This window comes from Mytilus galloprovincialis, chromosome 1, assembly GCF_965363235.1.
Source record: "Mytilus galloprovincialis chromosome 1, xbMytGall1.hap1.1, whole genome shotgun sequence".
NCBI classification, from domain to species: Eukaryota; Metazoa; Mollusca; class Bivalvia; order Mytilida; family Mytilidae; genus Mytilus; species Mytilus galloprovincialis.
Genome location: NC_134838.1, coordinates 36,081,220 through 36,098,792, shown reverse-complemented (window position 1 = coordinate 36,098,792; position 17,573 = coordinate 36,081,220). Strand labels below are relative to the sequence as shown.

The 17,573-nt window shown below is 32.0% G+C and overlaps 1 protein-coding gene across 2 annotated transcripts in view; it reads right to left on the bottom strand.

The window, feature by feature from the left end:
* LOC143072983 (carbohydrate sulfotransferase 15-like) overlaps positions 1-17,072 on the bottom strand; it is a 32,796-nt gene extending 15,724 nt beyond the window's left edge. The window contains exon 1 of one of the 2 annotated variants that reach the window (XM_076248189.1): positions 16,965-17,072. The gene's annotated coding sequence lies outside the window, so the exon portion shown is untranslated. The remainder of the gene's footprint in view (positions 1-16,964) is intronic. The other variant, XM_076248203.1, reaches the window with a different exon arrangement.
* Positions 17,073-17,573: the final 501 nt, after the last annotated feature.

Genomic DNA, 17,573 nt, shown 5'->3' with positions numbered 1-17,573 from the left:
TTTTGAATAATTTTTAGAACAGCGAGAATTTGCCGAGTAAATTTCATACAAATTCAATATATATATCAGAAATTGTCTAGAAATATTAAGACACAAGTCATAACTTTGGAGAATGTCGAGTAATTGTTCATGGAAATTGAAACAAACATTGGTTCTTTTTGGACTTTTGGACATTTGTAGTGATTGCACAAGTCATGCCTTCTTTTGCTGTCCGTGGTGTTAAAACACCAAAACACTGGCATGTGTTTAAATTTATTTTAGTCTCTCATAAAATTGATAATAGAAATGGGAAAATGTGCTAAAGAGACCACAACTTGACCAAAGAGCAGAAAACAGCCGAAGGCCACCAATGGGTCTTCAACACAGCCAGAAAATCCCAAACCCGACACCGGGCGGGCTTCAGCTGGCCCCTAAACAAAAATGTGTACTAGTTCAGAGAAAATGGATGTCATACTTAACTCTAATACATATGCATAATTTTTTTTATTGTTACATGTAATTGTTTTTGGCTTTGAAATATCTTCCAGTAACTGCAAGTACTCTCAAATCGCACTTTAGCGTTAATTTGACCTGTTGACAGAATTTGTAATGCATTTCTGTAATTCAATGATTACTTCTCTTATGTTATTTCTCGTCTCACTATTTTTAATATGTACTTTCTGTGTTAAGTAAACGCTATCCTTTGAAAACAAATTTCTTTTTTTAGAAAGATGAAATCTAATAGTTAAGCAATACTGCTGATTCATTGTAAAACAATTCAGGTTTACTGACCAATAAATATACTTTGCAATGTTTTTTTCTCAACATGACAACATTGCCATATATTTTGACACGATTTGACATGCTACTACAAAGAAAATGATCATATCATTTGTATTTAATATCATTGGGTCTGTATCGCTGTTGGTGGACTATCTTATTTTTGGAAGGATTTAAATGATATATTTCGTTTACCTCCACCGACAGTAAAACCCTAACCAAAGTGCGGCGTCAGTTTGGCTATGCAAACTGTACACAAAAGGGGCGAAAGATACCAGAAGAACAGTCAAACTCAAAATTCAAAAATAAACTGACAGAGCAATGGCTCAAACTGAAAAAGACAAACAGACAAATAATAGCACACGAGAAACAACATAGAAAACTAATAGTACGGTGACCAAGTAAGGAAAAGTAGCTTATTTAAGGAGCTTAATCGTCATTCGGACTATACGGCTATAAATCACAGTATATAGATAACACATAGCTGAGAGGGTGATAGAGCAGATTGTTACCCCAAGAAAACATTGTCAACCGCGGCGAAGCCAAGGTTGACAATGTCTTTTCGAGGGGTAACAATCTGCTCTATCACCCTCTCAGATGTGTTATTTAATTTATTATACTGAATGTTCTGTTATTACTGTCGATTAAATTTTAAATTCAAAGTAATATAAACTATGACATCTTGTACATAACCTTCCGTATTTAATAAAGCGCACACTTGATCAACGTCTCCGTGAAGGGTAATAGGGTATTTGCCAAAGGATAGATTCGTATTTAATAAAGCGCACACTTGATCAAGCGTCTCTGTGAAGGGTGATAGAGTATATGTCATAGGATAGAGTCGTATTCAATAAAGCGCACACTTGATCAAGCGTCTCTGTGAAGGGTGATAGAGTATATGTCATAGGATAGAGTCGTATTCAATAAAGCGCACACTTGATCAAGCGTCTCTGTGAAGGGTGATAGAGTATATGTCATAGGATAGAGTCGTATTCAATAAAGCGCACACTTAATCAAGCGTCTCAAAGAAGGGTCATAGAGTAAATTGACACCCTCGTATTAGCCAACCAAAATCTGGCATTTTGACATGAAGTATAATAATATTGGTTGTTCAAAGGTTACCCTTCACATTTTGACTTGTCGTCAAAAATCGTACGGTGCAATTTTTGTAAAACGGGCTTTGAAGTTCGTTCCCTAACGTTAAAGAAAAATTGACTTTCAAAAGTGTTTAGTTCTACATTCTAAAAGAACATTCGTGATATGATTTCTGTTATTATATACATTGTTGGTATACCTTATTTAAACAATTTTAAACAAAGTTTGGCAAAATTAATCCGTTATTGAAGAGTTTTTTGTAAAAATTGAACACTACGAATATTTTGCATTTTAGAGTACATTTCAATTCATTTTCATCCTTTTTTTTACGCAAAATGTAAAATAATCAACATTTATATGATATTTCAAACAACAATATCAAAAACATTTATCTTTGAAGCACTATTTCGACTTGTGCATTGTAGCAAAATATACACTACAAAATCAAAGCTACAGGTTTTCCTCCGGAAATTCGACTTGTACAAAAATACTGAACCGGACCGATACTATTATTTTAATCTATAAATGATATTTCGTATCACAACGATTTTTCATTGCTAAAATTTGTTCAATCGATCTATTTTGTTTATTCATGTTATCATTTCGTGTTGGTTATCGTGTTTTTTTTTAGGTATTTTTAAAAGATTTCTTATTTTCGTATGTTTATTTGAAATGTTTTATTTTGTTTTATTTTTTTTTTTGTATTTCAAAAATTCAAAACCAAATCTGAATTTGGACCTGTAATTGTCTGAAAAATTTTTCAATTAGAAAGTCGTTTACGATTAGATCCTAGTAGATCAAAAAGGCCAAACATGTGTTTTAATTATGAAAAGTGTATCGTCTGCCAGAGCAGAAGTACTGAATCAGTCACTTCCTTTACTGTTAAGAGTGAACGTTGCTTCTTTAGTTTAGTTGAAAGACGTAATGCTTTAATCTGTCAGCAATTTGTTGAAGACCATGGGTTGTTTGTTGAAATACCTGATTTGGTGAAGCAATTTTTAGTCTTTTGTGCACTTTCCCTACCTTCCTTTGGCCCATCACTCACAACTTACATCAGCTTGCTTGAGAGAAGGTATGGTATTGGTTTAATGTATTGATGATAAGAAAAGTAAAACATTTGGTGACCTGGCAGCTGACAATTATAAAAACATGACCCAATGCTTTTCTCCAGCACACACAGTAGCAGACGTTTTTGACAGCTACTACATGAATCAAAGTGATGGAAATCACTCATGGAAAGATTAGAAGAGTAGTTTGAATTATTTCATATTAAGGTATGGTGGGGGAAAATGAACATTTATAAAGCACTATTGCTGAAAATTGCATTTACAGCAGGTCTTTAGAAGGAAACTTGCTTTTCCAGTATGAGAATAAAATGAACTCAAATTAAATAATATGGGTCTCTTAATTTGCACAATTCTATTTAAACTGCAGTTTATATCTTATCGAAATTATGTTGCCGGTTCTGAACATGTTTCAAAAAAACAAAAAAATGCAAAAAAAATTCTAGTAAATGTTACCAACTATCCTTGTAAGACATAAATCTGGACCAACAGCTTAAAACTTTAAAGTGTCAACAAAAAAAATTGAAAAATGTTGTTTTGGGGCATTTTGTAAGTTGAAACAGAGTTATATGGCATTGAAGATTAAAAGTTTTAGAGTGCCTTTTGATCAATTTTTAAAGTATTTTTCAACACAGGGTATTGAAAATGTACATTTTCAATGTAAACCAATTAAAAAACTTATCTTATTGAAATGTGGATTCTTTCTAGTTGCAAAAATATATATTCACTTCTAATAAAAATTCAAATGACTAAAATAGAAATAATGATGGATGGGAAATAAACTAATAAACAATGGTTTGTTATAATTAAAAGTTTTTTTTGGCTGTTTCAAGCCAATTTCTGATAAAAAAAGTGTACTAATTTAATTGTTGATTAATTACAGATGATTATTGGAAATTTATCAAGTAAATTATAGGCCTTACTTAAATACCTTTTATTTATTCATATTTATATTTATATTTCATTTTTTTTAAGATCTTGTTAATCTATTAATCATTTATCTTTCAGATATAATTTACAGAATCACTTTATTCAATGTAGATCAAAAGTAGTTGGCAATAAATAAATATATCATCCTTATAAATATCAAACATCTAATATACACATTCGTGTATTCAATTATGAGGTCAAATACTTGTGTATTAAGAATTATATGTATACTGAGTGGTCTGTATAGTTATGTAAGACTGAGGTTGATAGGTAATGTGGTCAATTTGATTGGCAGTTTAGGAGGTGGGGCATTGTAATTAAAGGTCCACCTAAAATGTCTCTGATTGTTTAGTGATAATGACAGTTGTCAATCATACTAGTTGAATCAATACCCAGTTACCTAATCAACATATTTTTTAAAAAGCCTGCACATCAACACACCTAAATGACATACATTCTTGAATGAACTGCTCCAATAATATACCCAGTTTTTTTCAGTTTATATGTGTATTATATGCACATACATGAGAACCATAGGGAACTATATTTCAGTGTGAATACATTTAGTAACAGTAGCTAACCTGTCCTGTTGTTAGGGAAGCCGGTGCCTAAGTAAAGATTTAGAACAAATTCTAATCTTTCCAAAAACTCAATAAAATCGTCTGCTGAAAAGGAACGCCGCACAAAGACTGCATCTTTCAACAAAGTGTATAAAATTATTGAAGGGTGAAGGATACCTGACTGGAGGAAGTTTCTTTCTGTTAAAGAGAACCAACAGGTTCTCCCTAATTTCTTTGGTAGTTTTTTTCTTCAAAACTATGACAAATTCCCTATGATTCGACCTTATAGTGAGCTTTACTTAGCCGGAACGTTTGTAAATCCCGAAATTGTCAAAGTTATTTCAGACAATAATGTTAATGACTGTCGTAACTTGTTTAACACTCAACAAGGGCCAATACTCGTATGATCATTAATGCCTTATATTTTGACATGAAGTTTAGAGAAATGGAAAATAGCGGCAGAATAATCAGACGGACCTCTGATACGGGTGTTATTGTTTTGTGAGTTCTCTACTACAAACAGATGACACACGCATGCGAGTTGTGGATGCAGATTGGGAACATTAGCAATATAAAGAATGGGTGAAAAATTTTACCAATTATGTGCTTGCTTTTCCCCAACAATTTGTAAACTGCTGCCTGCTGTACATACTCTTACCGGATGCGACACAAATTAGTCTCTGTTTGGAGTAGGTGAGAACATAGTCTATAAGACTTTGAAGAACACACATGACTATTTTAGTTGCAAAGGGTCGGGAGTACTGACGAAGATGAACCCCTTGTTTGTGCAAGAAAATTAGTTTCAAAATGTATGATCTAAAGTATCTCTTCAAATAATTTCATCATGATATGAATAAAATGCGCGTCAAGCTTGCCACCAGCAAATATGTAGGTTTAGTTGGGTTACCTCCCTGTGAAGCAGCAATTTGGGCCGCATCACACATTGCTAAACCCCCTATTCCGTCAACTTTAGAATACGGTTGGCGAAAATTAAATATAATTCATTACACCCAGTGTATTTTAAAGGGAATATGTCAGCAGAATTCTTGCAGGATCTTATGTGTTCATGTTTGATCACATCAAAACCTGTACAGAGCTTTTGCTACTGTCAAGGGTCAGAATTATGTAGAAATTCTTGACAGATGAATCAGAAGATACTCCTGGATGAAATCTCTTTTGTGGATCATTTTGATTGGATTTTTTTTTAACTGTTTTCGAGGTAATAAGTGGTTTTTTGGTTGTAATGAATTACATGCATGAGCTTTTGCAAAATAAACGAGGGATAGTAGTCTTTAATTGAAAACAACATTTTATTATTAATTGCTGGGGTTGAATCAATATCACCCGGCAAGGTTACTACTGTAACTTTAACCGAATTTTTTATTGATCTTGTATAATAGAACAAGTGTTTGAAAAACGCCAATTTTCAGAATTAATCGATTACTAATTAATAAGTGCCCTTTTTTAAATACATTTCGAGTTAATTCATTGTCAATTAATTTGAAAAAAGGATCTGTATCTGAAATTTCACACAAAATTCTGCCTATTTCTTTCAAATTTGAAAATATAGAACGAAACAAAGAAAACAGTATGTTGATCTTTGACCTTACGGCCCAATTTTTTATTGATCTTGTATAATAGAACAAGTGTTTGAAAAACACCAATTTTCAGAATTAATCGATTACTAATTAATAAGCGCCCTTTTTTAAATACATTTCGAGTTAATTCATTGTCAATTAATTTGAAAAAAGGATCTGTATCTGAAATTTCACACAAAATTCTGCCTATTTCTTTCAAATTTGAAAATATAGAACGAAACAAAGAAAACAGTATGTTGATCTTTGACCTTACGGCCCAATTTTTTATTGATCTTGTATAATAGAACAAGTGTTTGAAAAACACCAATTTTCAGAATTAATCGATTACTAATTAATAAGCGCCCTTTTTTAAATACATTTCGAGTTAATTCATTGTCAATTAATTTGAAAAAAGGATCTGTATCTGAAATTTCACACAAAATTCTGCCTATTTCTTTCAAATTTGAAAATATAGAACGAAACAAAGAAAACAGTATGTTGATCTTTGACCTTAATTTATGCAAAACTGTTACCACATTTCTTTTTGACGACATCGATTTTTCAAAAGAACTCAAGTTACCGAATCCAATGATATATAATGTAGCATATAGTATGATTGACGATTAAATTAAAAAAAAAATGGGTCTGGTCACCATACTATAAAGACTGAGTAACACGAACTCCACCAAAAACTGGGGATGATCCAAGGTGCTCCAGAAGGGTAAGCAGATCCTGATCCACATCAAACTCCGAAACAGTGGTGACATCTGGCTACGCTTTTGTAGAGAAAGGGAAGTATGACCCGAACGATAACGCTGTATGGAGTTTGGATCCACATGTGGCACCCGTCGTGTTGCTCATGTTATTACAAACCCGGTAAATAGTCCAGCCCTGGCCTCAGTGACTCATTTTTTTTTATTTTTTTTTTTGTTGTCACTGAGTCCAGCTCGCCCTCCATTACCTTCAATGGTGCAAGCTCCCGGGTAGATTACCTGGGGACGATAGAGACAATGCCAGAGCGCTCAAGTACGAAAAATGTATCACAAATGGTAAAACTTGATAAAATAAACAAGTTGCATACCTGAAATGCTTGTACACTATATGGGAACTCCTCTTAACAGAAGGAAATCCCTTGCAGTCGGAGCTGTGGACATCTTGTTTACATCAGTAACGCTATATTACGGAACGTGACGTTTCTACGCTATAACGTTAGACGAAACGAATTCAATGTATCGATACAGATTTTCAACGTTTAAACTCGTAACACGATACCGAATGGCATATCTCCCGATTTCTAAACTTTTTGGCACACTTGTATTTTTAATCGAGTTACATCAGTATAAGTCATTGTATGCAAAAAAACTTGGGTCACCATTTTTGGTCTTGTAATTTAATAGGAAAACGTCAATTTTTGCGACAAATTCACATATTGCTTTTTATCCATCAACAGAATTTAAAAGGTTGGTTAATCCGGATCCAGTTCCAAATATCCACCACTCATCAAAATATAATGGCTAAAGCTGTAACAAGGTCTGCCAGTCGAGCTCTAAGTTTATTAATTGTTAAATGTAAAGCACATTGTGGTTTCTAGCACAGTACTTTTAAAACATTATTTGATACTCTGGTCTGGTCAGTAATAAGCTACGGTGCATCCATTTGGGCCGCTCGTTCTTTTTCTTGTATCAACGCTGTCCAGAACAGAGCTATTAGGTTTTTTATGGGTGTTGGCAAGTATACGCCAAATGATGAAATTAACGGGGACATGAATGGGCTGGAGACCTCCTACTGTAAAACAATGGACATGTGTATTTAGGCATTGTGCAAGATGTAGTGCCATGACCAATGACAGAATAAATTATAAAGTTTTCAAATGGTCACATAAAAATGCTGTAAATAATAAGAAAAACTGGTGTAATAGAGTCATGAAAAAAACTTAAAGATTGTAACTTTGATTGTATACTAGTATTAATAGTATGCTGCATAAAGAAAATTGTTCTACAGATTGAAAATGTTTTATTTAATAAATATATTGCAGAATGGCAAACGAAAATTTTGTCACAGAGTAATGGTAACAAGCTTCGTACTTATAAGCGATATAAATCACAATATTGTACAGAGTTATATTTAAAACAAAGTATATCTATTAAATTTAGAAGTGCTTATGCAAAATTTAGATGTGGCGTTGCGCCACTTAAAATTGAAACAGGACGATATGAGAAAAAAGGCAATAAATGAAAGATGTTGTTTTATGTGTAAAAACGAAATTGAAGATAAGAAACATGTAGTTACTTTATGTGCTTTATATGCAGACCTTCGAAATATATTGTATAATGAAGCAGTAACTTGTCTATTGGCGAAAAATTTATGTTTCCACTCAGTAATGAAGGACTATTAAACTGGTTCCCTGAAAATTATTCTAATTTCAACCCATAAATGTATATGTAAACAATAAACCGGTCAATATAAACAAAACAACGATACCAAGATCGACGTTCGTGACACTTTTTACTTCCAATATTCTCTAGTGAAAAACAGATACCCGGAATAAATACACGGTGGAATGAAATTACGCTAACATATGCACCCTCTATATAAGTAAAACACTCCCCGCAAAAATTCCAGTTTGAAATTGTGCATGTACGACATGTAAGCCGGAGTCTGTTTTCTGCGTGTTATTTTATATCATATATCATAATGCCAAATCCCGCAACCTGTCATTTCCTCCCAAAAAAACTGACGATATACGCAGCTTTAGTATAAGCATGCAAGCAGGTATGCAATTTTAAAAAAAGACTGCCGTCCTAATAGATAAGCCGTATATATGAAACCTATATATATCCAGTGCAAATTGGACTGCCGAACGGTTAAAGCAATATGATGGAGCTATTTTATAAGGAATGTGGTGACAATTCATGTATCAGTGAATATGCAGTGTAGTGAAATGGTAAACTGGTGTTATCTACCAATGTTAGCAATCTATCATGTACGTCAGTTGGTCTTTGGTGGAAAATTGTTTCATTGTCAACTATACCACATCTCCTGATTTCATTATGGTTTGATTTTTCTCCAGAAGTTCAATTAGAAGTTTAACGACTTAAACAAATATGTACTAGGAAACTGAAAAATGTCTATGGTTTTGATGTCATTTAAAATTGCATAGCCTTTGCTATCTTATTGGATATCCCATATCTCCATTTATTCACGCAAAGAAACACCAACACTAAAAAAAAATCCAGATACCATATCGGTTCTATATCGGATTTCTTCTGTACAGAACAATGAATTTCAGAGACTGTTTTTACTTGGAATACAGGGAAAGTTATTCGAACAATAACCATTTTTTTTTCTCATTCCATGCTAACAAACTAATTTTTGTATGATCATGAGTTTCAACGTCTGCTGGTGTTTTGCTTTTTCCTAATTCAATCCGTATTCTTTCAGTCCAATAAATTTCGTTTTTTTATTTTTCTATTGGTGTTTTTTGTGATCATATTCAAACGGATGGGATTAACGAAATTGCATTAATAGGGTTACAATTCCCGGATTTTCATACATCAACCTGAATCAGTGGCGGATCCAGAACTTTTACTAAGGGGGGGCCCGCTGAGTGACCTAAGAGGGGGCCCGCTCCAGTCATGCTTCAATGATTCCCTATATAATCAACCAAATTTTTCCCACAAAAGGGGGGGGGGCCGGGCCCCCCAGCCCCCCCCCCTGGATCCGCCTATGTGAATTTCTATAAATTAAATTCCTACTTCCAAAACAAAATTTCATAGGGATACGGCGTGCATTATAAATGAGAAGTTATTGCTAGAATAAAAATAAAGTGTTAAAACTCAGTCCGTAATGCATAAGAAGATATATACATGTATCTTGCAGATGCTTAGGTATCAATGGAATATTTAAAAATGATATTTTTGAAGGTCAACAATGAACAGAATATTCCGGGGAAAACGATAAAGCAATCAATGTCAAATAACCGTTACGTTTTGCAACAAATCTGTCGGCTCTCTGCATCTAGGGAAATTAACAGTTAAAAATGTCACATACTTTGTAGTTACCAAAACAAAAAGAATTTTTATTTTCCTATGATTTCATAATTAAAGAACTTACTGCATTAACTCGGATGTATGAACGTTTTCTGCGGGTAAAAAAAACATTCACACCTGTAAAGGAATGTTTTCATAGTTGGCCATATCTTCTAGGACTAAAAAAATAGAATCTAATATAACTCGAACGAGTATTCCGTTTCTTCGTAAATTTTCAGTCAATGACGGGACAATATGAAATCTCTTCATCAACTAATCATTACACTTTTATTTTTTATTTTTTAACAATTTTTCAATCCGAATGTTAACGGAGATGGTCTGGCCCTGATACGATTTTGGAAACTGGACTTGGAAAATGAAATTGTACGCACATTGAACGACAAATTTATGTGACGTATAAAATTTTCTGACGTCAGACACTCAATAAATGTGTTCGTAGATAGTAGATGTTTTTGTGTTCTGTTAAATTGTTCCTTTTAAAATTGTTAAACGATGATGACTGATGTACCCATATTTTGACTATTATATTCATTGTGTCTGTTTATTTAACGCATCAATGTAAAAATATCGGAAATTGATGAGACTGTCATTAAAGTGAGAGGGTTAGCGCTATAGAACCAGGTTTAATCCACCACGGCACCATTTTCTACATTTGAAAATGCCTGTATCAAGTCAGGAATATGACAGTTTTTGTCCATTCGTTTTTGATGCGTTTTGTTATTTGATTTTGCCATGTGATTATGGACTTTCCCAACTGATCTTCCTCTAAGTTCAGTATTTTTGTGATTTTACTTTTTCCATATGTTAATAGCGGGTATGTGTTTCTTTAATTTGAAAGAAAGAAAAATGTGTTAAATTGCATTAAATTACAACGTTAAATTGAATACACTAATAAAAGACTTTAAGTGAAAAACAATTTCAGACTTATCATTCGCTGCTTAAGAAAAAAAAAAAAGACTTACGGCCGCGTTGAAGTATTAACAAGAACTTTAAAAAAAATGAGAGAAAATGAAAATCGTCAGTATGAAAGTTGTTCTTCATTTTGTCATAAGTAACAATTAATTCACATTCAAAAAGGTTGATATATTATATGTTATCGCAAGGAAATGGACAGAGCCGCCTGTTGGCCGTACGGCAACCCCAAATTAAATATTCGGGATTTTTCATGGAATTTCGGGATAAAAAAATTGTTAAAAAAATAAAAGTGTGATGATAAATTAAAGAAGAAATTTATTATAATAATTGTCCTGTCATTTACTGAAAGGAACCATGATATGTGGAAAAGTTAAAACTGATTAATTTGGTTTGAACTTTCTGTCACTTGCCGGGAACTGAAGAAAAAACACAATCAGTAAACTTCATCTGAACAACATTTTTTTTATTTTTTTATTTTTTTTTATCGATTTCAGTATAAAAACAATATACGTATAGTGTCTTGAAATATGAAATTTATTTGTATTCGGCACGAAACGGGAAAATGCTCGGTAGAACCTCGCATTTTCCCGTTTCTAAGCCTCATACAAATAAATTTCATATTTCAAGACACTATACGTATATTGTCTAAATATCCGATATCATATGATCTATGAAACGGTTATTCCATAACGGTCAACAACTCGCGATGGCATCCTTAAAATTTACGAAGGGATGATTTCAACTTACAAGTAGATAGTCATGTCCGGTCAGAATAGGACGTTTAATCCAATGCCTCAAATAAAGAGAGTGCCACCTTCTCTGCACGTCAAGAAACCATGCATCCGTATGTGGCCTGTTGCATGGTTGTCCTTATCTAATATACCCTCATTATCCAGTGTATTTTATCACTTTTCAGACAGCCAAAAAAAAACAAAAAAAAAAAAAAAACAAAAAAAACAAAAAAAAAAACATGAAAAAACAACAACAACAAAAAACAAACAAATCCTAGAGATATAGGTATTACAATTTTGAATCCCTTTCAGTTCTGATATCCTATCATTCATTGTAACGATCAACTTTTTTTTATTATTATTAATGTTCTAATTGCAAACTAACAGATTAACCTTTTTGTACTTTTTTCCTACCAGGAAGGTGAAGAATGAATAAAATTATATGAAAGATACGCCTCATGGTGTACTTGGTTACTTCAGGGTGTTAAAATATCCATATCTACGAATATGAACGTAGATAACTTATATTAGGGTCACCAAACTTCTTTTTTATTCCTATAAGTAGTATATATATGTATATAATTCAATTTTGGATGTAACGCATCTTCTGATTGGCTGACGTTATTTTGTTATGAGCCCATAGAAAAATTTAGTCATGTGTTTGTGGCGTCATCAACGTTTTTTCGTGGTTTTCTACGGTTTCAAATGGAATTTAGAATTAAATCATAAGAAATAACTGTAATATATTTTCTGTCTATTCGAAATAACATAAAAAATGTGCTGCACACTGTTAAATAACTCGCTACAATTTTTTTATGTTATTTCTTCATAGACAGAAAAAATATTACAGTCATTCCTTTAAATAAATAAATATCTCATATATCTAAACACAGCTGGTTTCAATGTGTTACTCTAATTAAAACAACTAGGCATATATATTGACAGTACATATTAGCAGCTTGCGTGCAACATATGCCACTATTCCAATCATAATTACGTTCGATAACTCTGCATTTTACTGGTTTAATTAGGATTATGTAAAATTTACTGGTTACCCGATAAATGATTTAGAGAAAATTTAACTATTGGTTATTTAATTAATATCCATTCGAGGTTTTTTTTTTTATAAATATAAAATAATATCGTAATAAATTGCATCGAGAACACTAATTCATCTACATTGGTATTATTATTATTTATTATTTAGTTATTGTCAAAACTTACATCGTGATTAGGTGCCATGTTTATTTTCGATATTTGATCACGTTGATGTTATGACTTAATTAGTATCTCCTTTATCTAGCTATGCCCTTGGCTATCATTATAGTGACTATAACATGTCATATTAAATTGCAAGGGAAACAGTGAATTTAAATTGGATTTATGTGCATGTACAAAATAAGTGTCGAACATCGTCCACGTTTGAAAATTATTTGGTCGCCATTTTTTTTCAAAATTTTATAAAATAAACAGCATGTAACAGCTTTATCAAAAGGAACCAATGTTTGATTTTATGCTGCTTTAAGGTAAGACAATGACTGAAAACGCGAGCATCCAACGGTTATTTGATTTTCAATGTAACAATCTGACAAAATATGTTTTTACCAAGTCGTCGCACGCTGTCAATGAGGTCGCCATCTTGAAAAATAATACAAGATTTTCTGAAAATTACTGATTTTCATATCAATTTGGAAGGGACATAATAAAAAATTAAACTATTGCATATATAAATATTTATGAATATAGTAATAAGCACATATTCCCACAATTATTCCATCTGTTTTGTTTAAGGGCATACGATACAGTTACAGGGAAGGTAATGACGTTGCTAACGTAAAATGTTATTTTCGCGTCGTCAAACGGTGACTTATCGGGAAAAGATGCAGTTTTCGACTGATTTTTATCATTCATACTGATTTGACTTGAAAACGAGTTCATGGACCCCTCTTTTTTTAAAAGACGTTTTGTTTCATTTTGCAGGGAGATTATGTGGACCAAATTTTATAAAACTGTAAATAGTGCAATTTTTTTAATTTTGATAAATATACGGCAAAAAATTACGTTTTTTTCTCAATTCATGACAATTTGATAAATATGACTTATTTTTTAGTAAAAAAGACATAATTTTTTAGGATACTTATAAAATACAGAAATTACAAATTATTTAACAAAAAACAATTTGTGTTTATCTTTTAAAACAAAAAAGTTATGGATCTCTTTCGAAAGGGAAAATGCGGCCAGAAATCCGAATTTTTAGCAAATATACAAAATTTCGACCTCATTTAACTCAAAAAGTAGCACATGAAGGTATATTTTTTATTACATATTTGATTTAATCAGGCAAAAATTAGCTTATATAGAAATTTTCATTAAACTGTAAATACGGGATCAAAACTACATATCGTATGCCCTTAAATCGCAATTTTAGGTTTAACACGACAGAAAATCCAATATTTATCGGAGTTGGATGATTAACAGTGTGAACTTATCGAGGCAACAAGACAAATTTTCAAAAGCATTTGGAAGGGAGAAGACCAAAATTTAAACTTTTTCAAAAGGCATAAATATATTTCTTAATATATGAGGAATTACTATATATTCCCACACTTTTTGTATCATGAACTTAAAGTAATTATTTTATCGATTCTTGAAAGCCCCTGTGCATTTCTATACATTTTACTTGGGCTTAATACGGGTGATGTGTGACGTCGTCAAAGTCACGTGATGACTGCTATAGTTGGATATGGGAAGTATTCAAATAATAATTAATGTAGCTTGCGTCATAATAAATAATGCATCTTATGTAACATATCTCTATAGCAACTTTAATTCAACAGGTCAATTAATAAGTTATTGCGCATGCGTATGCAAGGTGACCATGGAAAGAACAGATGTATTCCGAATAACATCCGGTGTTCCGAAAGACTACGGACATTGTCCAATATATGGCCCGAGACCATTATTAATTCCTCTATCATTTCTTGTCGCATTAACAAAATTTTGCCTATTCTTTTTGTCTTTTTTTTGTGTGTGTATTCTACATGTACAGTACAAGTCCAAAAATGTATGCAATTCTGAAAATTGCATCTTTACATCATACAAATTTGGCCAATACATATCCATACCCCTATAGGCAAGTCAAGAGATATTCCGAAAAGTGTAAATATTACCTTTTTGCACCTGGCCTAATCACTCTTTCCTTATTAAAATCAGTTAAAATAAAACATCCAAAAGTTTATTTCAGCTCTCTTCTTTCATTTCCACCCCAGAAAAGCTAAGAAATGAATGAGAAAGGGAAAAAAATAAAGAAAAAATACACTATAATTAAAGGGAACTATATTCGTGAACAACGCAACGAAAAGCGGGGTCATTAATTGTGGTCTTGGGCCATATACTGCGTAAACGCTCAGGGGTTTACGCAATCAAACATCTGAAAAATCTGACTCAATTAACAAAAAGTAAAATCACAAAAATACTGAACTCCGAGGAAAATTCAAAAAGGAAAGTCCTTAATCAAATGGCAAATTTTAAAGCTCAAACACATCAAAACAAATGGATAACAACTGTCATATTCCTGCCTTGATACATTAAACCTGGTTTTAAAGCTAGCTAAAGCTCTCACTTGTATGACAGTCGCATCCAATTCCATTATACTGAGAACGATGTGTAAACAAAATAAACAGACATAATAGGTAAAAAATGTCAAAAATAGGGGTACAGCAGTCAATATTATGTTATAACGCTAATCACTATAAAAACAAACAAATATTGTAACAAAGAAGCACCAAATGGCATATATAACAAACCATTTAAAAATCAAAATTTCAACGAATTGTCGAATGAAAACTAAATAGTAAAATTAAATAATAAACTGACCTCCAAAAATGATATTCATATAATATATATATACTTTGTGAACATACGAAATAAATGTGACAAAACAATGATCGCCTTGATTGATAAGGAACTAAATATCGCCTTTAGCTTGTGATTGTACAACCTTTGATGGACAATACACATGAAATGACAATATAATCATAAATATTTACACATTATTCAATGTTTTTTGTCGCAATAAGTGCTTTTTATGTTATTCTCTATTTCCAAAAAGTGCGAATTCGTGTACTTGCATTGCATCTATTTGATTAAAAATACCTGTACAACAGAGTCGGGAATATAACGGCAGTTTTCCATTTGCTCAATTTGTTTATAATATCTATCGTTTTTGTCAATTTTTATGGACTTCCCTTTCTTTTACTTTCCCCTGGAAATTGGTATATTTGGTAATACTTACTATTAAGGAAACTACATTTAACTTCAGACAAGGGGTGTGTATTAGTTTTTGTCATAGTCAGATTTTTTTTTATAGTTTTTCTACGATATCAATCATTTTTTTTAATATTTAACACTATAAGGTATTAGGAAAATCTGGATTCAGAATATTATTTTTGTTATCTGCTTGACCAGAATACTTTCTTTCATCAAATTGGGGATCACAATATGATTTTAGAAAAAAAAAGGCATACCCCCTCCCCAACACTTGAAATTAATGGTCGTTCCCTTACTATGTTTTTAAAATTAAAGTCATAAGAAACGAGTGACCGGTGAATAATAATGTTCTTCCAATTCTTGAACCAATGCATACAAACATCATAAACTTAGTCTTCTGTTCAAGAATTTTTTATTTTTTCCATAAATTTCGTATAATCGTCAATTTTTTTTTCAATCGGTCATTGTTGTTGTGAAAATATGGCAGGTAATTAAAGTTCGTGTTTTGAAGCCGAAGTTTAACGATTGTCACCTGTTTGTCAACAATCGACAAAAAATCAACAAAAAAGCATGGAAATTAAGCACGCGTTTAACATATAAATTCAGATAATAGTTTATTTAAAGGACATCCATGCGTATTGCGATCACCGGATTTTTACGAGATGGGTCACACTGAGGTCACTTTGCATACGGAAAATATGACGGGGAAATTGCTTCCTGTAAGGAGGCAATTAAAATATAGTAAACTTCTTCTAAATATGAATAAATTAAAGAATTTTCTTCAGAAAAAAAGTTTATGTACATAAGTTTTATAATGAAAACTAACCATTGAGTTATAAAAAACGCATTATTTTTTTTAGTTTGAGGTTTCTTATGACTTTAATCTGGAGATGTTAACTGCTTAGTAAACAGGCACTCCATTCAGAAAAGTCATACAATTATTCGATCACATTTTGAATTAAAATATAAAGTGTTAAGAAAATACTTCAAATTGTCTAACATTAAAAAAACTTACACTTGTGTACTATTATTGTCAAAACGTGTAGTTAATATTTATCCATGTGTAATTAGAAAGTAGTGACCACAATACTACACTCATTCATATTACAGAAGAGATGATCATTTTCTTTGCACGTTCGGACTACATATGTTTATTGCTCGAGGGATTTTTTTCCCGAAATGAGGAAGTATTCAGTCAAGGCGATGACCATTTATGTGAAATGACCTGTTTTTCCTTTTTGAAAAACAAAATTTTGTTCTGTTTTCTTTCGGATTTCTCCATTTAGAAAACAGCATATCGTTTTGTCAATCAAAATAGGAAAAAAATCATGTTTATATTTTCTTTTTCAAAAGTTTTTTATTTCAAATACATGTATTTATTTTACAAGTTCCGTGTAAAATGCACAAAAACATATGAATACCAACGAAATACTGTCATATTGAAATGGCAAAATTTACATGATTAGACTCTGGGCCGTATGCATAAAACATCTTAACTTAAGTATTCCTTAAACTTAGATTTTACTAAGAACTTCTTTAGTTAAGTAAAATTCTTAAGTGGTATGCATAAAATTACTTAAGTCTTCACTTAGCTAAGGAATACTTAAATCGGAACCTTTCTCTA